At 45.0% G+C, this 25,350-nt stretch overlaps 1 pseudogene; it reads left to right on the top strand.

Annotated features, from left to right (window-relative positions):
- Positions 1-2,197: 2,197 nt before the first annotated feature.
- LOC113835783 lies at positions 2,198-2,311 on the top strand (annotated as a pseudogene).
- Positions 2,312-25,350: the final 23,039 nt, after the last annotated feature.

Genomic DNA, 25,350 nt, shown 5'->3' with positions numbered 1-25,350 from the left:
CTCAAGGTAGGTGCAGGCAGGTCTGAGGCACTCGCTCTGCAGGTGGGTGGGAGCGGGACTAGCACAGAGATGTCAGCAGACTCTGGGTTGCTTGGTCCTCAGGGGTTGAGTAGACGTGCCTGCAGACCCCAGGACAGGAGTTCCCAGAGTGGGCAGGTGGAAGTTGGGCCCAAGGCTGGGGTCGAAGCAGCTCACCTCTGCCCTTATTGGGGGCGGCATACTAGAAGTTTCTATTGCCTTGAATTCTACATCACTCTCACTGTCTCTTCAGTGGCCTGGGCCAGCATTTCTGGAAACTTCTTCCAAACTCAAAGCTCACACCCTGTTCCTTTTTGGCTTTTGAGTGTGTGTGTGTGTGTGTGTGTGTGTGTGTGTGTGTGTGTGTGTGTGTGTGTTTAAGTATATTTTTGACTGTTTCCCACTTTTGTTTTTGGGACAGAATGTGATAGTTAGGGTTGTCAACCTGACAGAGTCTAGAATCACTTAGGAGACTGCCTGTTGGGCTTATCTTGATTGTATTAACTGAGGTAGGAATATCTGCCCACCCTGAGTGGCATCATCCCCTGGCTTCCCAGGTATCCTTGACTGGATAAATGGAGAAAAGGAGTTGGGAAGCAGCAGACATTACTTGTCTTCCTGACTATGGATGCAATCTGACCTGCTGCTTCAAGCTTCTCCCATTTTGACTTCCCCTCTATCATGGACTGTACCCTTGAGCTGTGAGCCAGAACAAGCCCTTTCTGCCTTAAGTTGCTTTTGTCCGGGAATTTTGAATCAGTAGCAGGAAAGTAGATAAGACAGAATGTCTCTCATTGGCCCAGACTCTGGATAACTAAACTCAGGCCCTCCTGCTTGTGAATGTCCCTTCTGAGTGACCCATCTAGAGTCATCCCATGTTGGTATGTCTGTCTAGGCAAGTGTCACAGCCTCCTATGCATAAGAGATGGCAATGGCACCAGTTCCTCTGCTGCCAAGGGCTCACAAGGACAGAGCATGGGATGGGATGGAGGAGAGATGTCTCTGTCCAGTCTTTTCTTAATGAATTCTTATCTTAAAAGAAATGTCAAATCTGCCAAAAAAAAAAAAAACTCCAACACAAACCACAACAAATATCTGTTTTCACAATGTCCTAGATAAAGTCTGGAGAGATGGTGCCATCAGCCACAAACTTGCTGTGCTGGAATGAGGATCTGAATTTGGTCTCTCTGGCCCATGAGAGAAACTAGACATGGCAGCATACACTTGTGATCCCCCAAGCAGAGACAGAAAGAGCCCCTGTGCTCACAGGCCAGTCAGCCTAGACTAATCAGAGAGCCCAGGACTCACTGAGAGACTTGTCTCCAAAACAGTATAGGTGGGGCCTGAGAAGCAAACTCCAAAGTTGATCTCTAGCCTCCTTATACACACATGCAACAGTCCAAATACATGTGAACCCCCATACAGGAAAATACATGTATACACATACACACACACACACACACACACACACACACACACACACACACACCATGAATACACACACTCTCACATATACACAATATGCACACACATCTGTACATGCATCCTTGATCTCATACACATGTGGTTACACCAAGTTGGTAAAGTTACTGTATTGTAAGTGTTTCACTTGAAGGGAGATACTTGAAAATAGTTCACATTGTGTGAATTCAATGCTGTGAACCATTCATTCAGTAGAACTTTCTATCTAAGGGCTACTCTACCATGATCCAATCTTTGGTGGACATATGAAAGACACTGATGCGCTTGCTTCTTACTGTGCACTGGCCTGGCCCTGCCTTGGAAACCAGCTTGGGGGTTGACCATGACACGTATGTATTACATTTGCATTCTCTTCATCCCTGGTCCATGGCAAACCCATGTAACATTCTTGACCACACTGGTGAAGTAGTCAGGGAATGAGTCACAGCAGTAAGTAAAATAATCAATGTCATTTAACATGCATCACTTAATTAGGGAGTAATGTTGGGAGCAAAAGAATAAGCAGGCTGTGACCAAATGTGGGCAGGGATGACTATGGTAACCACGTGAACGTTCCAGAATGAGGTAGAAGACCATCCCAGGTAGACGGGGTCCAGGCTGAGCAGATAGCTTAGTAGGTAGAGCGGCTTATTTGGAAGTGTGAGGACCTGAGTTTTATCCTAGAATCCACATTAAAAAAAAAAAAAAAAAAAAACCAGTGCTCACTTTGACAGCAAATATACTAAAATTGGAACAACACAAAGAAGATTAATATGGCTCAAGTGCAAGGATGACACACAAATTCATAATTCATGAAGTGTTCACTATTTTTACAGGGAACCCACAGAAACAACTCACATTGGTTCACAGAAGCTCACAAACTCTGAACTGACAGCCAGGGAGCCTGTGACAGTCGTGTAGCTTCGTCTACTTGTGGGACTCCTGCTGGTGGGATCTGGGCCTGAACCTAACACTTTGGCTGGCTTTTAGAAACCTGCCCGCAACACTGGCTTGCCTTGACCCAGCGTTAGGGACAGGAGAGGAGCTTAGTCCTATCTCAACTTGATATGCCACACTTTGTTGTCACCCATGGGAGTCTTGTCCCTTTATGAACAGAAACAGAGGAAGAGTGGGTTGAGGGGCAGAGAGGAGGAGGGTGGGGGGAATGGGAGGAGAGGAGGGGGTGGAACCTGGGATCAGTAAGTAAAATCAATGAAAAAATGCAATTAATAAAAATACAAAACAATTCCTAGGCATGGGCAAATATATCCCTGAGGTCGCTAGACAACCAGTTTAGCATATTTTCTTAGTTTGGGTTACTATTGCTGTTGTAAAACACTGTGACCTAAAAAGCAACTTGACCTAAAAAAAACAAGAGTTTATTTCAGCTCACAACTCTCAGGTCACACTCCATCACTGGGGGGAGCTGGGGCAAAGGCCATGCAGGAATGCTGCTTACTGGCTTGGTCCCCATGGCTCACTCACTTTCTTTTCTTATACAACCCAGAACTACATGACTAGCTACCCACAGTGGGTGTCACTACCCACAGTGGGCTGGGTCCTCCATCATCATTGTTAATCAAGAAAATGTTGGACTGACTTGCCTCCAGGTCAATCTGATGGAGGCATTTTATCAGTTAAGATTCCTTCTTCCCATGTATTTAGGCTCATGTCAAGTTGACAAAAACTCTCTAGGACACTGTAGGGAGTGACCCTGATTATAGGTCCTGGTGGCCACGCCCGCTTGGGCATGGTCACAGGTATGTAACAGGGGTTAAGAAGCAGGGAGGTCAGCACGCAGCTCTCTCTCTAGGTTGAGTTGACTGGGAAGCATTTCTGGGTCCATCCTGCTCAGGTACAAACCTGGTCACTGGATCCCCTGTGTGAGTATTTTCCCCTAATAAACTACCAGTTATTAACCTATCTGACTCCACTTTGTAATTATCTATTATTATTGTACACCTACTTAGCTAGTGATATCTTGGCAAGTGAGAGGCCCTATTTCAAAAAAAAGAAAAGAAATGAAAAGCCAACCAACCAACAACAATAAAACCCCCCAAATTCACTAAGCAACTAACTATCAAACAAACACTCAAGGTGGATGGAATCTGAGCAAAGACAATGGAGGTTGTTTTATGACCTCCACATGCAGGCACGCACGCACGGGGCGGGGGGAGAAAGAGAGAGAAAGAGAAAGAGAGAGAGAGAGAGAGAGAGAGAGAGAGAGAGAGAGAGATTGGAAGCTAGAGGAGACTGCTTGTATCCTTGTAGCTCAAGTTCCTTACCCTGCCTATTTCTGTTTGCACAGTAGCTTTGGGACATCAGCGGCTTCCTCATAGGAAGCTGCCTTCATCCTCAGAGGAGCCAGTTCCCACAGGGACACAGGAGTGGAAAGGAGGTGCCGACCTGGGCTGTTGAAAGCTAAGACAACACAAGCACCCACTCACATCTTCTCCAAGACATGAAATTCGCTTTCAGCTTATTTACCTGAGAATGAATTTCACTTTGAAGAGGCCTTTATGTCGCTGGAGACGAGGCAGTGGAGATATAAGCAATTTGAACAAGGGTACTGCACATTTGTCTTTATAACAATTTGTGTGTAACAGCTTTTATGCAAATGATGCTAAAGTGGCACCTTTTTTCTAAATTGGACATTTTTATGGTTATAATTTTCTTCTGTAATAACACCAAAAAAAGAAAGAAAGAAAAGAAAGAAAGAAGCTAGAAGATGAAGAAGAAGGCTGTCCCTGTGGGCTCAAACACTTCAACTTCCAGCACCCTCTCATGAAGTTGGGATGACAGGTTTCTTTTATTTGCACCAAAAGTGACAAAAAGAGTGCTCTCTGTCTCCTTCTTCCTTGCTTTCAGGACAGTTAAACTTTAGGTGCCCCCATCAGCAACCCTTGGCACTGGGAATGATCTGGCAAGCTTCTCACCCAGCTTCCAACTCTCCCCCTTCTCCTCCCAAGGCGAGACTCACCAGCTACCTGATTGGATTTCAGTTTCAGCACTTGTTGTGTCTTTTACATTCATCCCCACTTTCCCCCAAGTCAGACAGGTGACTTTTAGAAACAATAGGGTTTAATTGACTTTGATACAATTGGATTTATATACAGTATTCTGGGCAACTATCCCAAGGTACTCATAGAATAATCCACATTATTGTTGCTTAATCGACCGAAAATTTTTGCAGAGGCAACAGAAGACGGTGTGTATTTCAAACAATGACTTAAATTTACCCAAGGACTCAGCTAAGCAATATATATAATTTGTGGCAGTGCATGCCTTTGGGATGGGTACAGCTAGAAGGTCGTAGCAAGCGGTGGAGAGGTGGGATAGACAGAGGTGTTGGGAGGAAGTGAACAGACAATGATGGTTTTTGAGCCTGACCTTGGAGGAGCTGATCTTTCTGTGTTTTGGTTCTGCAGCTTTAAAAAGAAGGTTCTTTCCTGACAGGTAAAAAATTTTAAAGACAATGCTTTGAAAGGACCGTGTAAATACACTGCTGGGACTTGCTGCAGAGCATATATGTGGTTTGGGAATTTGGAGGGAGTGACTGGAGAAGACACTGAGGGACAAGCTGCTGACAGTGTGTGCACTCCTGGAAAAAGACTAGAGCATAGCTTTAGGACACCTGGCATCTGAGGCAGGTGCACAGCTCTCCAGATACTTGGTACTCAAGACAATGTCTGCCCATTGCCAGCTTTTATCTTCACACGGCTAGCACGGCTGGACCCAACACCTCTGATGGGGTAACCTACACACAACATAATTGTGTCCCCATACTCACAGTGATGTGGTCTGGGAAGGCCCCAGTCAAAGCACTGGTAGGCTTGGTGGCTGGAGTTTCTCACCTCCAGGATGGTACTTTCTGAGACTTCACATGGTGGGAGAGGCAAAAAGGTTGCACTGATCTTCTTTTAGATGAGTTCAAATCCCAACTGTGAGCATGGGGCTCCAGACATAACCACTCCCCAAAGTACTGTCTGTTAATACTAGCACATGGCACATCTAATAAATGTCAGATTCTGAAGGGTGTGTGTAGATGCTTGTCAGAAGGAGCCAGACTGATAGACTATCATGTAAGGTTCTTAGGAAACAAGCAGACCATTGCATCTCTAAATTGATGGCTTATGACATTATTGATACAAGACCCCTCTTCTTTTTATCATTGACCTGCTTTCATAAGGCCATCCAGAAGCCACACTCTGGTTGTCAATAGCACCCATGCCAAAGGGTTGACCTCTGATATTCACCGAGATAAAACAAGGTAGGCATTCCTTGACTTTCACTGACACTCCACACCTAGGCCACCTGGCCCTGGTCAGTCCTAGGCAGACCCTGGAGATCAAGAGGAGCAAGATGTGTTCTCTGTGACCAGACAGCTCAGGGTTTAGTTAGTACAGGGCTTGGTGGTGAGGAAAGGGCCACATGAGGTCAGACATCTCTCCACAGTCCTTGGGAGAGTGGTCTGGAGGGTGACCTGGTGAGTGGTGGAGACTGGTGAGATACTGGCTAAGTTTTGCTTTCTTAACCTTTGATGAAACATGTATACACACTACTCTCTCTCTCTCTCTCTCTCTCTCTCTCTCTCTCTCTCTGTGTGTGTGTGTGTGTGTGTGTGTGTGTGTGTGTGTGTCTGTCAGTATGGCATAGGTATGTGTAAGTACACATACCTGTGTGTGTGAGTATCTGTGTGTGTGTGTGTGTGTGTGTGTGTGTGTGTGTATGGCGTAGGTATGTGTGGGTACACATTCCTGTGTGCATGTGTAGAGGCCAGAAAAGATCACTGGGCATCCTCCTCCATCATTTCCCACCTACTTTCTCTTAAGACAGGGTCTCTCAGGAGAGAGAGAGAGAGAGAGAGAGAGAGAGAGAGAGAGAGAGAGAGAGAGAGAGAGAGAGCCCTGTAGCTTTTCACTGGCTCTGTAGGTCCTTACAAGTTTGTTGTTCCTACAGTGTGGAGAAGGAAAAAGCATGGCCCTGTATTCCTTTCTTCACATTTCCCTTTGCTTGTGACACATCTTCCTAAGATCCAGTCTGCTTGTTACAAACATGGGAAGGGCCAGTAAGAGGGCTCAGCAGGTAAAGGTGTCTTCCTCAAAGTCTGATGATCTGAGTTCAATCCCTGGGACCCACGGGTAAGAAGAAGGAATCAACACACACACGCATGCACGCACGCATGCATATAGAATGCAGTTTATAAAGCAATGGTGAGAAGAACAACCTTGGGGACTGATGAATGAGTAAGTGCATCTGACCCCTGCTCGTCATTTCATCAACATCCCTTCATAGTCCTCTCTGATTTGGTGACTGCGCCAATGGACGGTGATGTTAGACTCACCCATCAGCTCATTAATTGGAATTGGCATTTTATTTTCTGGCAGAAGGCACCTCAGAGAGAGTAGCACCTATCACCCATTGGACAGATGAGAAAACTGAGTAGCAAGTAGGAGGTACCTGGATATCGGTGACACAAAAGGTCTGCCATGCTGGCCAGCAGATGTCCTCGTGGGAATTCCTGGATGGAAAACCCCTCCGGGGTTTCATCCTGCAGGCGGAAGTGTGTTGGCAGCACTGGCTTCACCTTGCTCTCCTGAAGGCAAAACTGCTCAGGGGCCAGTGTGCATACATCAGCATATCTACCCATCCTTCCAGAAGCCAGGCAGAGAGGCACATCACTATGCTGGGTTGGCTGCATGAGACAAAGCAATTTGCATGGATTCTTTGTGAGCTTTCCCTCACAGTGGTACAAACTCATTAAAATCTCATGAAATTCTCCCACGTAACATGTGGAGCCATGCAAGCTGCCGCCCTAAAAGTTAATATGTGTGCATTCAAGGGGAGGGGTGGGAGGGCGCCCCCCCCACGCACATCGCAGACTGCTCATCATTGGATCCAGTTGCAGTGGACCAGGGGACCTCCTTAGCATATTTTAATTACTGTCTGGATGCCCCTGTAAATAAATGAGCCGGTGGCTGGAGCTTGGAGCAGGCTGGGGACTGAGGCAGAGAGGCAGAGGGTCCCAGTGGTCCTTCTCCTTGCAGCAGAGCTGAACTTGGACATGATTGTAGCAGTGAGAAGAAAGGCTGCTGGCCTACCTGGGATTAATGAGGACCCAGGGAATGGGGGATGGCTCTAGGCTGGAGCCTGGGTCATTAAATCCTGCCGGTCATTAATCCTCTGGAAATGCCCAGGGCTGGGGTCATTATTCTTGGGAGATAAAAAATTCAGGACCAAACAGCACACGATCATGAATACTGTGCATTTCTCAGATTGGGATGCGCTATTTGTTAGCAGAGTCCAAAACCAGGGAAACAAATCTCCCTTTTACAAATCCATCATGTCTGTATAGATCGTCTCTATTCTAAGTCATAATTTAACTAGCATGCCTGCTGTGTGCCTACTGTGTGCCAGCAATGTGGTAAACTTGATTGCCTTTGTCCCTTTGCTAGGTGAAGACACTGAAGGTCAGAGAGTTTATGTGACTTGGGGAAAGTCACACAGCGGAACAACAGAGCATCCGGTGTCCACATGACCTACAAATAAGTTCAGTTTCACGTTGACACCGCTGCAACAGCTGATGACATTTGTAACTACAGCCTCCGGGACACACACTGCCTCCTTGAAGAGGGGGTGTATGCTTGACAAGAAGCCTAAGTGATGCTGAGTGGTGACAGTGACTAAAAGCATCCCTATGCACACAGGTGTACTTCTCTGTGCCTCAGTTTCTTCATCTGGAAATCGGGACATGCCACCTTTATGGTTGCTGAGTAGACAGGGGAGCAATTTTAACAGAGAAATGAGGTAGGGGAACAGTGCAGAATTGGAAACATAGACATGTTTTAAAAAGAAAAAGTAAACATGGGAATAAAGAGTAAGCTAAATATCTGGGAAATAAAATAACAGTATGGAGAAAAGAGCACTGTTCCAAAGACTCAAAGACTGTAAGTCTTCCAAATGTCTCATTTGTTTCTGAGCACATCCTATCTAGTTATTTATTGTTCTTTAAAATAGCACTGGACTGTCTTCCATCATCAGTAGAAGTACTGGTACCCACAGTGGCATTCTGCCCCTGCAAATTAGATGCCAGAAAGGCCAGTTTTGGGTATTGTTTGACTTTCAGATCTTTGTGGCCCTGCTTGTGAGTTCTTTGCTTGTAAAAGAGAAAAGAGGGGGATGAGGATGTGGTAGCTTCAGTAAAGCCTTTGTTTCACAAGCATCAGGACCTGAGTTCAGTCCCCAGCACCCATGTTCAAAGAAAATAAGGTAGAGAGGGGCTAACGAAGGCACCAAACACTGACATCAGCACAAATGACATCACTGAGCTAAGATTGAATAAGCGATGACAATATGGGGACAAGATGAAGAAGAGGACTCCCAAGTGGAGTGGGGCGATCAGTGTTTGCAAAGGTTTGGAGTAAAAGGTAGCAGATTGTGTTCAAGAGGAAGGCACATGAAGTGTGACCAGCAGAAGCAAGTCAAAGGGGAGTATGGAGTAAAGTTGGAGACTTGGGTGAGAGCCAGGGCGTGCCAGGATATGCTAGGCTTGTGGCTCACAGGAGGGAATTTTACTACATGTCTCTTGGAAAGTGGATGGCAGTCTTAGAAGATCCACTTGCAGTGAGTTTTCCAGTTTTTGCTGTGAAGAGTCAGGTCCAGGATTCAGGTTAGAGAGAGACATGGTTTCCACATGTAGGGCAGCAAAGAGAGGATCAGCTGATGGGTAGGGTGCCCATCCTGAAGGTGGAGCCTACATGCTTGCCAACCCTTTATGAACTGATCTATTCAGGATCTACCTGGGTAGAACAGTGAAATCCATGGACATTAAGCCCTCACTCCAAGGCTATCCAGAGGGTTACCCCAGGCCAGCGTTCCTTCCTGTCAGCCCCAGACCCCAAAGCATCCCATTTCTACCCCATCACTGACTTTTCTGCATCCCAGTCCAGCCTCCTCTTCCTACAAATTCCCACAGAGGGATCCTTACCCCTGTGGATCGCCACCCAAATACCACAAAGCATGCGTGTGAAAGTCTGCTTTTCAGATTTTGGCAAGGCCTGTCATGTCACACGAAGATTGTGTGACCTCACTGGTAGGAGCTTTTGCTGGGAAGGTATCATTTACTGGAGAGTGTGTTTTACTGCACTGTTGTGGATCTCTCCACTCAGGCAGCTGTCTAACATGTTGAATAGTCTTTCATCTTGTCAAACACTTGCATTCGCCCTTCTACAGCTTTCTCAGCCAACATGTACACACCTAATCAATCTCATGCCACTGTCTCCAGACTCCCAAGCCCAAAGCATGGCCCCAGCCGCTCTCTTAAAGAGACACTCATTTCTTTCTTTTTTGTCTCACTCAAAAAGCGCTGCTCATTCAAGACAGTTTCTGAGTGGTGTGACGGAAAGCCGAGCTCATATGTGAGCCTGTTTGCTACAATAGGCAGGCCCATGGGATGGGGAGATGCCTTTCTTAGCATGCTGGCCTGTGCACATGTACACACACACACACACACACACACACACACACACACACACACACACACACACAGCAGGTTTCATCAATGCATCCCACTTATTCATGATCTGGACACCAAGTCCAAGGGGTGCAGGGTTAATATGCTCACTGGACTTGAGGTGTTCCTGTAATACTGGGGATACTGGGAACTTTTCTTTATGTCCCTGTGTCTTGTGGTGTGTGGTCTAACCAAGTCCTATAACTCCTATCTAGGTATATCAGTCTGATGAGGTCCTAATTATCCCCCAAACTCAGTACTGACGTAATGTTCTTGTGTTTCCCAGAATGCATTGCTCTGTTCCTGATACCCTATAGATCTTTGCCTCCTCTTCAAATATGCTGATTTTCACCATTTTGGCATATGCCTTGTCTGTTTCTGTGAGGCTGATTGCAAAACCATCTCCAATTCTCCACCTCTGCCTATGTCCAGAGCCATTGCCAAGCAGCCCTGCTTTTGCCCCCTACCCCCTACCTCTTATTTGGACCCATGGATATCATCTTTAGCCAAGGCAAAGCCACCAAATGTGACACAAGCAGGGTTTACTAAGCACTTACATGATTGAGTTTGGTTTTCCCCTTTGTTTGTCTCCATCATTGCCTGAAAACATGCCCAGGCTAGCCCTGGGGGGAAAGAGCAGAAAAATCCAGCCAACAAAATGTTAAACTTCAGACATGGAAGAAAGGGCAGGGAATGTCAGTGGAGCTCACAACAAGCCACCTGAGAAAAGCAATCACTCAGGGAGTCTTGTGTGCTATGGAGGCTGTTGGTTAAGCAGTGTTACTAGGATCACAGTGGACTCTAGATGATGAGTACTCCATGTAAACCCATGCTCTCCTTCCTGGTAGACAGGGACTCCAAGCCCATTTGCATCCTCAGGCCCAATACTTAGTAGGAAGCCAATGAATATTTATTGAATTGGATGTAATGTGATTTTCAAATTTTGCACACCATAGCAGCCTTGAATTCTTTATTTTTAATGTGGGGCTTTTGTTATGCAGTATGAAACTTACCATCATTTTTCTTGTATGACTCCGAGTGATAGGATTTCCATTAATAGATTGATCCCGTCATTTGTGCCAAGACAGAGGAGAAACCCACTTTAACACCCCCCCACACGAAAGGCAGGACTCTTTCCAGAACCATTGGTGTGTACAAAATAGTAATTAAAACTTATGAATTGCATTGTAAATACATTACACGCATCCCTTAAGTGAATTGTGTGCCTGAGTTATGTCAAGGGCAGAGGTCACTTGAGAGGTAGCTGTTGTCCCTAAACCAGTTCGTTGGAGTGCAGAGTGAAGAAGCCCAGATAAAATGATTGTTAAAGATACCAACTCAAATCAAAGAACCTCCATAGTGATGCAGTGGTAAATGGAGGCTTTCCTGGTCACATTTAGTTTCTTGGCATGGCATTTCCCATTTAAATTCCTTATTTAATACTGCAAACATATTCACACAAAGGAGACACAAAACACTCTGTTTCAGAGTTTCTTCTTTAATATATATGGATTCATATGCATACACACGCACATTTGCACACACATATATTTGCATTAGCTGGGATGGAAGGAGGTAAGTGACTGGCTCCAGCATTGAAGCCCCTTTGACTTTCACAAGGTGGGAAAAGTCAGCTGGGGTCTCGGCTCTGACGAATTTGCATCTCTTTGAATATGACGCTTGAAAAACCCCAGCGATAGATTAAATTTTGCCAAGGAGAAAATGAGAGAGAGGCTTCCATCTCTCAGGTCTGCTGGGAGGATCTTTATGGTTGATTTACTTTTAAAAAATAAATGTTTCTTTATGTGTTCCCTTCAGTTCCTGCTCAGGCTGCCTCTATCATCCAAGCTGTAACTTGTGTGGGTCCTATCAGCTAGCTAACAGTAAGTCAACCTGGTTCCCAGTACAAGGTGAAGGGGTATTTCAATCTCAGCTGCATATACCTTCTGTGTTTTCTGATTAAAATGTGCAAGCAAACCTTGGAATAAACTCTACCTGACATGACTTCTAAAATAATTTATGCCATCTGCAAACCTCCGATGGAGGGATTGATTTGAGTATCTGTCACTGTATTTCAGATGATCAAAAATGGATCACGGCATTTAAATGAATTTAATGGCCGAAGAAGATTCTCTTGAAAAATGTCACTGAGGTTAAAACACACAAGTCCTTGTCTAAAACTACAGAAGAGTGTGATATGTTCTTTCAAGATTTGAAAATGCCAAGTGAAAAGAAAGCAAAGCACCCATAATTAATGAAGCCAGAGAGACCTGTTGTTGCAACCTAAACATCTCCTCTTGAGACCCACCATATATTTGTACTTTTTAATGTAGGCAAACAACCTAAAGTGATGCAACTTGGCTTCCTGGTATCCTTTCCCTGTGACAATAATGACAGCAATGGCGAAGATGATGGTGATGATGGTTGTGATGTCCATGTTACCAGGAGGAAATTTCTTTCACACTACACATATACATGCACTCATCTGTACACCCACCCTGACATACATGTATAGATGAATGCACATACTTTTAGTCATTGTATAGCATGCAAGAAAGTTCAGATATTCACATTACATTCTAGGAATGTCATGGCAACAGCCTTGTACATAGCATCGGAGGAATGAATGGTCTATCATCTTTTAAAGACATTTCTCTGTTTCTGAGCATCAGGGAGTATCATTTTTGCTCCTTGAGCCACATTTTGTGATATAATTAAAGAGGCACCAAATTCTCACCAATAGTCCTGGGCTTGAGTCTCGGCTGTTGCCATGCACTATCCGGTTCTATTGGATGAGACAATTGTAATTTTTCTGTCTAAGACAAAGTCGGGTACTTAAAAAATTAAACATGTCATGGGTGTGAACAGCTTGGCACAGTTGCTGACAAATTAGGAGTGGCCAGTGGCTAGTCGTTCTTTACTGATCATTTATATCAGCTAACCTGTTTGGGGCAATGTCATCAGGTATGTGGCTTGAAACCATTTGTTCCACGAGTCCAACAAACCAACCATTACTCATTGTTTTTGACAGACAAGAATAGCAAGGCCTGGGGAGACTCATTGATTTTCTCAGGAGTCTTGGCTGGGCACTGGGAGGATCTGACCAGACTCAGATACATCCTGTTACACAAAGGCTTAGTCACAAGGTACCTTAAAGGCCCTGCCTGCTGGAGAGTTTAACTCTATAGAGGGTGCAAAAGGGACTTTTAGTTGGGGATGGGGGGGTTATTTTTCTAAGATAAATCCCCACAGAAAGAGTGAGAAGAAGGCCTATCTTCAGAAACTACATTAGGGGCAGACTTTGGAGGACCTGGTGCCCCATATGAGCCAGGGAAGGAGGGTCATACAGAAGGGTTTTGTTTCATCTGCCAAGACAGGACAAAGGGATGGTCGGGGTGGATGGTCACCCCAGTGTTGGGTGAGTTAGCACTTAGGTTCCTGACAGATAGCTGTCCATCTGTAACAGGCTGGGCAGCGATTGGTGGTTAATGGTAGAAGCAGAGACATTCATAGAATCCGTTGTCTGGATTGGCTTGTTTTGAGTGGAAAGGTGTTGGTGAAAATGTGGAGATGTCTGGTTGTATCTAGAAAAGCTGATGAGAGGGACAATGAGACAGGACCTTGAGGAATGATCCTTGTCTGGGGGATGAAAATGTGCCATGTGGTTGCTAGTAAGGATGGGTTCAGATCTGCTGCATTAACAAGCAGAATAAACAACTCCGTGGTTAAACCTCTGACGACAGCGGTGGTGAATAGAGCGCACTCCACGCTGAGAATGTAAAATGTGCTGTGAAGTGTCGCAGCTTCTGTTGTGAATGCCAATCTAACTGCCCACATGTGCATTAAGTGAGCTATGCAGATGCTGAGTCTGGTTAATTTTGTTATGTGACGTTTTTACTTACGTGTGTGAGAGGGTTCTTTACAATAATGATTCTTTAAAAAGAGAATGATGACAGTGGGCAGAGGTCTTCTCTCTCTGGTGACTCTGAAAACCATTGAGAAAATAATGTCTGGGTAATTGGTTTCTGGGGTGGTTTGGATGTGACTGTCTCCCATGGGCTCATGTGTCTAGTGGCACTGTTTTGGAAGGTTGCAGAACCTTAAGACAGACAGCCTTGCTGAAGGAAGTAGGTCATGAGGGAGGTGGTGGTGGGTCTTAAGGGGATATAGCTTCACCTCACTTCCCATTGACTCTGTTTCCTGATAGACTCAATGTTACAAACTGCCTCAAGACTTTGCTCCTATAGTGGACTTCATCTCAAACTGCATTCCCAAATAGATCTTTCTTCCTTCAGTTGCCACATGGCAGCTATGTGGTCACAGCAGTGGTTACTAACACAGCTCCCAAGCAGAAGGGTGGATATAGTAGTTTGTTCCCCCACAAATTTGCTTTCTGGGGTTTCATTTACCAGCAGTGAGGAAAAGCCTGAAGATATTAACTGGAAAGTTCTAGAAGCAATGAAATTACATGCCTTAAGTGGCAATATTAGAGTGTATCTTAATTGGTCTATCTTGTTATTAGTTACTGTGACCAGTTCACAAACTGAACTTCAATATAGGTGTGTATGTAGTAAAGAGTAAAGTATCCATAGGCCTAATGTCAGTCAGGGTTCCCAGCATCCTCTGTTGCTCTGGATCTGTGTTTTCATGGATGAGGGGATAGCTACACACAGACACATAACATTCAGATGTTAGGAATATCACCTGTGAACACATCACACTAGACCCAGTCATTGCTGACTGATGCCAGACCACAGAGGCTAGACAAGGTGCTGGATACAGGAAGAAGTAACACGATCAGGATACAGCAACATGATACAGGAAGAAGAGGTGACATGATCATCCCTTCCACCATCTCGGAAGGACTCCCAGATCCAGTGGGTTCTCAGGCACCGTTGAAACTAAGTGACAGTGTAGGGTGAAGGCGTGGCGGTGTGGAGGTGTGGCAGTTACTGAGTAGAGACACGCCAGGAGCTGACATCCCTGTCCCTCTCCAGAAGCTGTGCTGTGGAGTCCAGCAGAGGATACAGAGGCATGGAAAGCACGGGCTGAAGAAGGCCCTTCTGTGTGGCTGGGTCCACTGGTCTAGACTAAATTGGGTCATAATGTTAGTCTGTTCAACTGATCTTGCTACAGTCGATTTTGATTTGTAGCTATCTAGGCTACCCCCAGGAACACTGAGGCATCAATTAGTTTTAGAAACCAAGGCAGTAGTGTGCATCCTGAAAAGCAAAGTCTTACTTCACTCAGGGTTCAGCTCAGTTCTCACACCTTGGACATAGGTTTCTGTGCTGTGGCATAATGCTGCTCTGGTCAAGCTTGGTTCTGATTCTGACAGGGAAGATCCCTGAGACTAAGAGGAGGACCCAGGAGAGAGGACTTTGGAGGGCATCCCTCATCATCTTGGTCCGGCATCTCAGCCTTGGTTCTGGGAGACCTCTGTTCGTCACGACTTGGGCCACGATCTGCTCAGTGTCTCTATGCTGCCGTTCTTCCTGGGACTCTCCCTACTGAGCCTGCTGGACATCTGTTCTATTACCAAGGCACCATAATGAAGGTTATAATCTTGTTAAATCCTCAGGACAACTGTGTCAAGACCTTTGTGATGTGCAGAATGACCAGGCTTACACAATTCCAGGTGACAAAATAGGAATTTGGTCTGATCCTGAGGACCATTCTCTTGGGCTTTGGTTGGGGGGCTTTACCATGAGAACATCCTCTTCAGCTACCATTGGTCTAGAGATGAGTGGTGGAGAGAAGTCAGACAGACAGCAGGCAGGTTGGCATGTAAGAGGGGCACCGGTCATGATGAATGGAACATCAGCATAGAAAGATGGAATGCTAGGTAGAGACCAGGCTGAGAAAGTGAGGGTTCTGGGGACCCATGGAGAAACAAAGATAGACTGGTGCTATCTGGGGACAGATTGGCCACAAAGGGTGTTCAATGAGGAGTTGCCGTGTAAAAAGAAGGAAGGGAGAAGTCATTGGACAAAAGAGAAAGGAATGGAGTGAAGAAGGAATGGAAGGAGGAAGAAAAGGAGTGGGGGAGATAAAAGAAAGGGAGGGAGGGATGGAAGGAGGGAAGGAGGAAAGAAAGAAAAAATGATGTCCTGGAATTTCTGTTCTCACACCCAGGTGATTTCAGAACTGTTAGACACAAGGTTTATCATGTGCTCTAAACATGATCTCCCAGAAAAGCTGTACCAGGTTTTGAGATATTTGAGACAAGTGACACAAAAATGCATTTTACTAAGATAAGCCTGTATGCCAGCTTCCACAGACACTCGCATGAAATGGCCTCCCTGGCTTCCAGGGCTGTGGGGCTCACTAGGGGAAAAGGGGTGCCAGCAAAGGCCCCAACTGGATAGGGAACTCAGATTGAGTGACAAGAGGTTGGGATGTCCCTCTGCTCGGCCCCTACCTGCTATAGCAGAGGGACATACACGCTTTTTCTGATAGGGTGGGGCCCTGGCTAGGCAGACCTCGAGGCCAACAAAAACAGGCATTACCTCACTCTGTGGTGTCCAGAGATCTTGCACAGGTATTGCCATCCCACTCATGAGAACATAGTCCCCGTGGGGCTGATGAAGGGTTATCATGCCTGTGGCAGAGATGCCATCATTGTACTCTCACTGTGGTTCAGAAGGTGAAGCGACTTTCCCAAAAGCCATTCATCACAGCAGGGCAGGGCCTGGACTTGCTATATATGAAGCTACCTCTTCATATCCCTCTCAAGAAAGAAAGCTTGCTCTGGCCCTTACAGGACATGCTGTCTATAAATGGGCCGCTCTGAACACCTTTCTGCAGGGTTCATTTCCTTACAAACTATTCCTCCAAATACCAACTGGCACATAGTCTTAGGGAAAAGGTAATCTTCTCTTTACATTTAGAATTTTGAATGAGCATCTCACATGGAAAGCTGGCTGGAAACAAGTACTGCATTTGCTAACAGAACAAAGCTTGTGTTTAGAAATAAACAGTGGGCCGAGATGACAATTATACAGACAGGAATGTCTGAAATAAGCCTAGCTCGCAGTCAGACTCCTTGGATGGCACGCCTACATTTAATATGTTGTTCTTATACTCCGTTTCCCTACTTAATTAAAATCATGTACCTAACAGGAGCCATGTTGTAAACAGAATTCATTCTTGAACTCGGCTTTACGTACAGCTGTTGGCACAGCTGTGATTCAGTTTCTGGGCCCCGACAGCTTTGTTCTGTTTTGTATTTTGATCAGTGGTGTCTCTTCACACTCTCTTCAGGTTTCATTCATGAAAAGTCTCTAAGTCTGGCCTGCCTCTGAGACACCGTCTTCAGCAATACAGGGACCTGAGTTTTGCAGGTCCCTGACCCCGGTGTTCTACTGTTTCTGACACAACAACTCAGCCCTTTTATCTTTTAATATTTATTTTTATTGGATTGTACACACAAGTACATACCATGGTACATGTGTGGAGGTCAGAGAGCAATATAGGGCTTGATTCTCTACTTCCACCATGTGGGTTCTGGGGATAGGACTCAGGACACTGGGCTTGGCTATAAGTGCCAAGTGTGTACATAGGCTCAAATTTTCAGACATGGCATATGGCAATATTATGGTTTGAATGTGAACTGTTCCTCACAGACTCAAGTGCTTGGACATTTGGTCCCCAGGTGGTTATGGTGTTTGAGAAGTATATGAAGGCCTGAGGTTTTGAAACCTAGATAGAGGAAATAGTTCACTGGTGGCAGAAGTTAAGATTTGATAACCCGTGTCTACCTCCTGTCTGTTCTCTGCTTCCCAAGTCCAATGTGATCAGCTAGTCCCTCCCTCCCTCCTGTCACCACGCCTTTGCCACATGTGCTCCCAGCTATGGTGGACTCTGTCACCTCTGGAATCATAAGTCAAAATAACAGCACCACCCCCTTAAGTTGCTTTTGTCAAATTATTTTATTGCAGCCATAGAAAAGGAATTGATGCAAGTCCTTTGCTACACGAGATGCTGAACTCAGCTAAAAGATGGTGACATCTGATGGGGGTTGAAGGAGCTATTTAAAAGAGGTGAGGGCGGAGGAGCACCCAATGGGGATGCACTAGATGTACCCAGCGCAGGGTTATGTGTTGAGTCTGGTATGTCATGAGTGCTGAGAGTGGCAGAAAGGAGGAGAACCTACATGGCACACAGATATGAAGGACCGAGTCAGATAAGGATGCTGTGTTCTGGGAGACCCAGAGCAGAGCATAAACATTTAATGCATATAGTCAGCCCTAGTACTCTGTGGATGCTAAAGCCATACAATGAGTCAAAAGGATATAATCAAAATATGTTGCATAAAGTAGCATAAACATTAATATTGCATCATACTGATTATACATTGACCCTTTTTGTCTTTACTCTCTTAGCAACATGGTGTGACAACTATTTACATACTCTTAAGAGTTAGGTTGCAACAGGCATTTGTTAAGTAGACTACAGAAGGTTTAAAATATACAAGGGGATTGTGTAGGTTATATGCAAACCCTGTGTATGCCATTGTATGTAAAGGTCTTGAGCAACTTCTGATGTCAGTATCCATGGCTGGGGGTCAGGAGCTAAAACCTACTCCCCGTAGATAGCAAGGTCAGAAACACACACATCAATTTCTCCTTGCTGATCTAAATATAAGTTGAAGGATTTTAGAAAGATGATGGTGAGTAGGCCAGATAGGAGAATCTGAAGGAGCTGAGAACAACTGAATTTCTTTGAATCAAAGGTCATACACTTTGATGTCTTCTACTTATTGTGGGCATTGGGAAACAGGGCTCTGAACTCTCAGAGAAGAGAGCCTAGTATGCAGGGCTCCTGGTACAGTTCCGAGTCAGTTTCTGAGCCTTGCTCTCTCTGCCAGCCTGACTGTCATTTCCTTCTGCTATCACTACCCTCTGATGACCTTGCTTTTGGTTCACATCTGAGGGACACAGGCCCTGGGCTTGAGGAACTCCTGGGAAGGCTGTGCAGGGACATGAAACAGGATGAGGGTCATGGTCAGGAGGGAAAGGTGAGCTGGGATAGAAAAATCAGCATGGTGGATGAGGAGGAGGAAGAAAGGCCACACGGGGATGATACAAAACAAACTATAAGAGCACTGAAGATTCAAATGTTCAACAGGGCTGAGGGCTATGGAGAAGGCTAACCAGAAGGGAGAGGAAACGGCAGCCACAGCCCAGCCCAGCCCAGCTCAGAAGCCTTCCAATTCCACAAGGCCCTTGGGTCAAGCCATGAGCAAGTCCTAGCAAGAACCCTTGGGCTTGCCCCCTGGTCCTCTGAGATCCCAGGAGGTGGGTGCTCGTCAGTCCCATGCTCTCTCCAGCATGCTAGTATAGTCACCTTCCAGTCTCTCCTGCCTGCTTTTCAGCTACACCCCCGGATTCCATCCATATGCCGTGTGTGTGTGTGTGTGTGTGTGTGTGTGTATGCATGCATATATGCATGTATTATATATGTGTACTGTCAAGACTCTGCATTCATTCATTCATTCATTCATTCATTCATTCATTCATCCTTCTTACCTCCCTCACTCATTCAGCATCCAGCGCCCTCTCTGAATACCCACCCAGTCACAATTCATTGCTGTCCACCCTGACATCTCAATGGAGTTGTTTTTCTGCCTAACCCCAAGTCCCCATCCGCCCCTTTTCTCTTCTTTTTTTCTTTCCAATGGCAGTTTTTTTTTATTATTTCAGGAGAAAACTTATGAAAATTGTTGAAACATGGACTACAAAGCAAATCCTTATTTTTTTTTAACATTTGGCGGGGAGCGCCTCACCCCTTTACCCCCCCCCCCAAAGGCAGCCGTGTCAAAGACACTGCCTCCCCCCTTTGACATTCACGCCGTGCTCAGAGTCAGCTGGGGTCTCCGCTCTGACAAATTTGCATCTCTTTGAATGTGACGCTTGAAAAAAGCCCGAGCCGCTAGATTAAATTTTTTTTTTCCGTCGAGAAAATGAGAAAAGCCTCTATCTTTCGCTGAGTCTACTGGGAAGATCTTTATTCTGATTCTTGTTAGAATTGTTTATCACCCTGACAGGCCAGACTCGGACGAGATAAAGGCTTAGCTGCATCACGGGGCCTGACAGTGGTAGGACACGCAGAAAAATGAAAGGAGCCGGAGAAAATATTATTAATAGATGCCGACTCGCTTTGCCTGCATGGCACGTCAGGGAAGGAGAGGGATCCAGGCTTGATTGCAGGCCTATGAAGTTCTGTCCAAAAAAGCAGCCATTTTTCATTAAGTGATAGAAGGGCCTTTTTCATGTTCCTTCCTGAGGAGCTGATAACTTATGCAGTTTATTCTAACCCTGCTGATTTCTGTCAGGGGAAGAAAACTCCTGAAAGATGGCTTTGCCTTGTCCTTTACGGGGAGAGCAGGTTGGTTTGACAGGCTCACGAGCTAAATCAGGGAGGCCTGGCCTGGATGGGCTCAAGGTCCCTGGACTGGGGTGTCTGGTGTTTCTTGTGAGTGTCAAAGATTGGGGAAGGGGAAGGAAGGCTAAATGCTGGAACCCAGTCAGTTCCTCAGGGTTACCTGACTTGGCAACACCAGTCTGTATGTTCATGCTCACGGTCAGGGCTGTGAGCATGAACACCCTCAGAGAGATGGGTCAGAGTCCACCCTGGCTACTGTCATGAAGTACCGTTCTCTGTCCCAAAGCTGGAAGTCAAGGATCAAGGTGCCAGCAATGTTGGGGACATGAAGAAATGTCCATCTTTATGCTTTGTCCACCCAGGTCGTTTCCCTGGAGAGTCTCAGCCTTGTGTCTCCACTTCCTCTGAGGACACCAGCCATGTAGTCAGGGTGCCATTCTTAGGAATACATTTCATCTGAATTATTTTCAAAGAGGCCCAGTCTCCATGCACAGAGGCCTGCTGAGGTACTGATGAGGCCTTCCACAGCATATGTGAAGAAACACTTGAACTATCACCATGTGAAAGGAGGTTTTCACTTGCATCTTTCTGGAGTGAGGTACAGGTCCTGGGCTGGGTAATGACAACAGCAGCCATCTAGGTAAGAGGTTCAGGCTATCAGACTGTGCTTGGATGGCCAGCTCAAGAGTTTCCTGACCCTGAAAGGCTCTCATGAAGAGGGTGCATGGAGACCTTATTTTCTCACTGATGGGACAGCCCTGGGTATGACTCATTGACTGTAGTGAGTAGCTGAGCATCCTGGAGCAAGCCTTAAACCCCTGTGTCTGTTTCCTTTCCTGTACAAGTGAGGCTCTCCTTCTGCTGTCCCAATTGGGTAGAGAATGAAAGTGATGAGGAATGTGTATCTCTGGTCCTCATCTGTGATGGAGGCTCTGGCAGGCTGTAAGTTAGTGCCACAGATGCTGAGATGTGGGCTAAGGAGGGCTGTAGGGGACAGTAAGCCACGCCTCTTAGAGGCTGGCTACAGGTGTTCCTGACCACACCTGTCAAGGCGTGGTCAAGGTGAGGCCAGAATGATGAGGCATAGGTTCTTAAGGTACAGGGAACACATGGAAGCTCCTTCTCCTTCCCCTTCTCCCTGGCCTCGCTGCTCTGGCTCGCGTTTGGCTGGTATTTATCTCAATAAAGATATCTTAAACCTACAGACTCACAATTCAGAGGGTGCATCAACCCAAATGGGCCTCACTCTTCACAGGAGCTGACAGTGATGATTTTGTGGTCTTTGTCCAGTTTTGGGTTCTGCTATGCATTCACAGTGAATCAGAGAGAGCTATTCTCAGAAGTCTGTGGGAACAGCTGAGTTTCCTTGTAACCTGAGTATCAATCCTGCCTGTATGTGGAGGTCAGAATCTTAGTTGAGGCTTCTGAAGGCTAAGCAGTGACTGTCCACCAGTCCCAGGGAACCACACAATTCACCCCAGTCAACATTTTGAGATACGGATAGGGAAAAAAAAAAAAGGACAATCTGGTTGAGACCAAAGAACTTTGAGCAAGGAAACAGTCTTAAGCCTCTCTCTCTCTCTCTCTCTCTCTCTCTATATATATATATATATATATATATATATATATATATATATATATATTTACAATAAATCTTTCTGCCAAAAGCCACCTGAGCCCCACCGCCATGTGTGAGCTTTACGCCAGCCGCCCACCTGAGTTAGAGCCCAAATGAATACACAGAAACTTGTATTAGGTACAATGCTGCTTGGCCAATGACTAGGATTCTCATCTGTTAGCTCAGTCTTAACCATCATAAACCTATATATGTTATAAGACTTACCTTATCAGATGCCTTGTTGGTGTCCCTCCTTGCTGGTGGATCACATTGTGCCCCTGGAGCAAGAGCGGAGGGGAAAAAAGGGACCCTTCCTGTTTCTCCTTTGCTTAAATATGAGTCTCCTTGCTATGTCACTTCCTGCCTGGATCACCACTTCTCTACTACATTTCCCAAAATCCTCTTTGACTCCTAGTCCCGTCTAACTTGCTGTCTCATTGGCCAAACAGTATTTTATTTAACAATCATTAAGATAAACATACATAGAAGTACTTTCCCCATCATCTCCTCTTTTCTGTCTAAATAAAAAGAAGGGTAACTTATCTTTTATAATAACTAAAGAAAACTATGACCATAACTATCTGTCTTCAACTCTATCAAAGACCACAGAAGGATAATATATAAACTCTAGAATTGACAAAAACATCTGCTACCTGGACAGTCCCCCAAAGTTCCTCTGAAACGTTGGGGCATCCATCTTTAGCCTATAGGCCACAGTGTGTCTGGCACACTTCTCCATTTCAACAGGAACCCTTCAGTACTGTCTTGTTTTGTAAGTTCAGCAGTCACTTTCTTGCGGGTCCTGCATGTCCAGTTTATACAGCAACAAACAGTCCAGGCAAGAGCAGTTTCTTGCCTAAATGGCTAATCTTGCCATGTTGAAAGCAAACTCCATAATGAGTTTCTTTGATGCCCATTCTCCTTTCTGACATAATTGGTGTGTCAGGAGCAGTTGTGTCTTATTGCCAAGAAAAACCCTAAACCATTTAAATGCAATATTTCTGTAGGTCTTTGAAAAGTTTAAAGAATACCTATCCATCTCAAATACATCTCTGTATATCTAGAAAACCTAACTAACCTAATTATAAGTTCTGACTCTTATAGGTAAAAGATCTGTATAAACACAATACCTAAACAAGAGGAGACATGTACATATCACAAAATTGACCTTAAAGTTGTATCAATAAATGAAAATCTATATCAATGTAAAGTATTTATTCCTATATCCTATTCACCTTTTCTTTCTTTAAAAAGAGATTGACTATGCTCATTATCATTTATAACTAACCCCATTTAAATGGAAACAAACATTTATAAACAATATTTGGGGATTTGGTCGTCGTTTCTTCTAAACTGCTTCCTGCTGATTGGGGGCGATGTTCATATACCATGGGGATCATGATAAAACATAGAAACCTGACCAAGTCTTTGTTTTTGTAGTCTGTAAGGCTGTATTGTCTCAGCTTTAGGGGTCTTGCTTGATCAAACCATATTAGTCTGGAAGGAATCCATTGCTTTTCATTTTTGTTGCATACAAGCAAAAGCTTTATTTTTAAGTAGTCTGTCCTTAAACTTGAATTTTGAAATTAGAGCATTTTTAAAATGTGTAAGTTGGATTAATTTAGCAGCATTTATAATCAAATGTATTTTAGCAGCAGTAAGTTTTTTCCTCGGCAATCAAACAATTTAAAGACAACAATATGGCATATAGCATCCAGATTCTCTCTGTATTTTCCATCTTTATGTGGCTTTTTTATTACTTTATTTTTACTTTCTTTTTTTTTCCCCCTGAGTCAGGGTTCCTCTGTGGAAATCTGCCTGCCTCTGCTTCCTTTAGTAAATCCTACTGGCATGTACCACAACCGGCTACTCTATTTCTTTCTGTTACTTTTTCTCTCACAAGTCTACATAAATTTTTAAATGTAGTGTAAACCTTTAGAGGGTTTTCTTTATCTGGATCTGTCTTTATCATCTCAGAAATGCTGAGTCCAACGCCCAAGTGCATCAAGATGGCTCGAGCATATGGAAGCTGCTCCGATGCCTCTCAGCAGCCCGACAAGGCAGGCTGTGGCTGCAGGTTTCCCTCTTTGTCTGGGAACCTTGGGTCATGGAGTCATCCCACTCACTGACACCATTCTGTTATGATAAATCTTTCTGCCAAAAGCCGCTTGAGCCCCACCGCCACCTGTGAGCTTTATGCCAGCCCCTGCCCAAGTTAGGACCAAATGAATACACAGAAACTTGTATTAGGTACAATGCTTCTTGGCCAATGACTAGGATTCTCATCTGTTAGCTCAGTCTTAATTATCATAAACCTATATATTTTATAAGACTTATCTTATCAGATGCCTTGTTGGTGCCTCCCTTGCTGGTGGATCACATCCTGCCACTGGAGCAAGAGCGGCGGGGAAAAGGGACCCTTCCTGTTTCTCCTTTGCTTAAATATGAGTCTCCTTGCTATGTCACTTCCTGCCTGGATCACCACCTCTCTACTGTATTTCCCCGAATCCTCTTTGACTCCTAGTCCCATCTAACTTGCTGTCTCATTGGCCAAACAGTATGTTATTTAACAATCATTAAGATAAACATACATAGAAGTACTTCCCCCATCATATATATCTGACAGGGTCATTTACCACTTTAAAACACGATTTGATCCATTTGAACTTCAGGGCCCTGATGCATAAAGTGGAAGTGACATTGTGACATTACTGGGGACAGTTGTGTGCATTAAGTAAGATCTGTACTGGTCAGTGTGGTATCTAAAACACAACCAGCTCCTGCTTCTATATTGATGACGGTAATGATGCTGTTAACGGTGATGATGGTGGTAACAATGAGGTGGTGGTGATGGTGATGGTGGTGATGATGATGATGATGATGTCAACGGTGGTGATGATGATCGTGATGATGGTGATGATGATGATGATGTCAACGGTGGTGATGATGATGGTGATGATGACGATGATGATGATGATGATAGAGGTAACCATTCCCTTGATAGCAAAAGAGTACACAACACTTGGCATCTATCAAGCCCTTTCTTCACTCTTCCCATCCTTCCTTCAGTTTTATCTTCACTCCACTTCAGGGAGTGCCCGTCATTATTATCCTTAAGTTGATGACCTGGACATCTTGGTTCACACAGTCACTGAGGAACTTCATGGTTAGCAGGAATAGTGCTGGAAGTCGGCTGGGGAGATAGATGGAGAGAGCCTCTTTCTACTACCCGAACTAGAACAAATTGTCAGATGTCTCTGGAGGTAAAGGGTTGAGTCCCAGAAGAATGCCATCACTTTACCATCTGGAAGATGAATGGAATTCCTGACAGACTGCACACACAGTCACACAATGA

Source organism: Cricetulus griseus, chromosome 5, assembly GCF_003668045.3.
Source record: "Cricetulus griseus strain 17A/GY chromosome 5, alternate assembly CriGri-PICRH-1.0, whole genome shotgun sequence".
NCBI lineage: Eukaryota > Metazoa > Chordata > Mammalia > Rodentia > Cricetidae > Cricetulus > Cricetulus griseus.
Note: the sequence above shows the minus strand (reverse complement) of the source record. Positions and strands in the feature narration are given on the sequence as shown.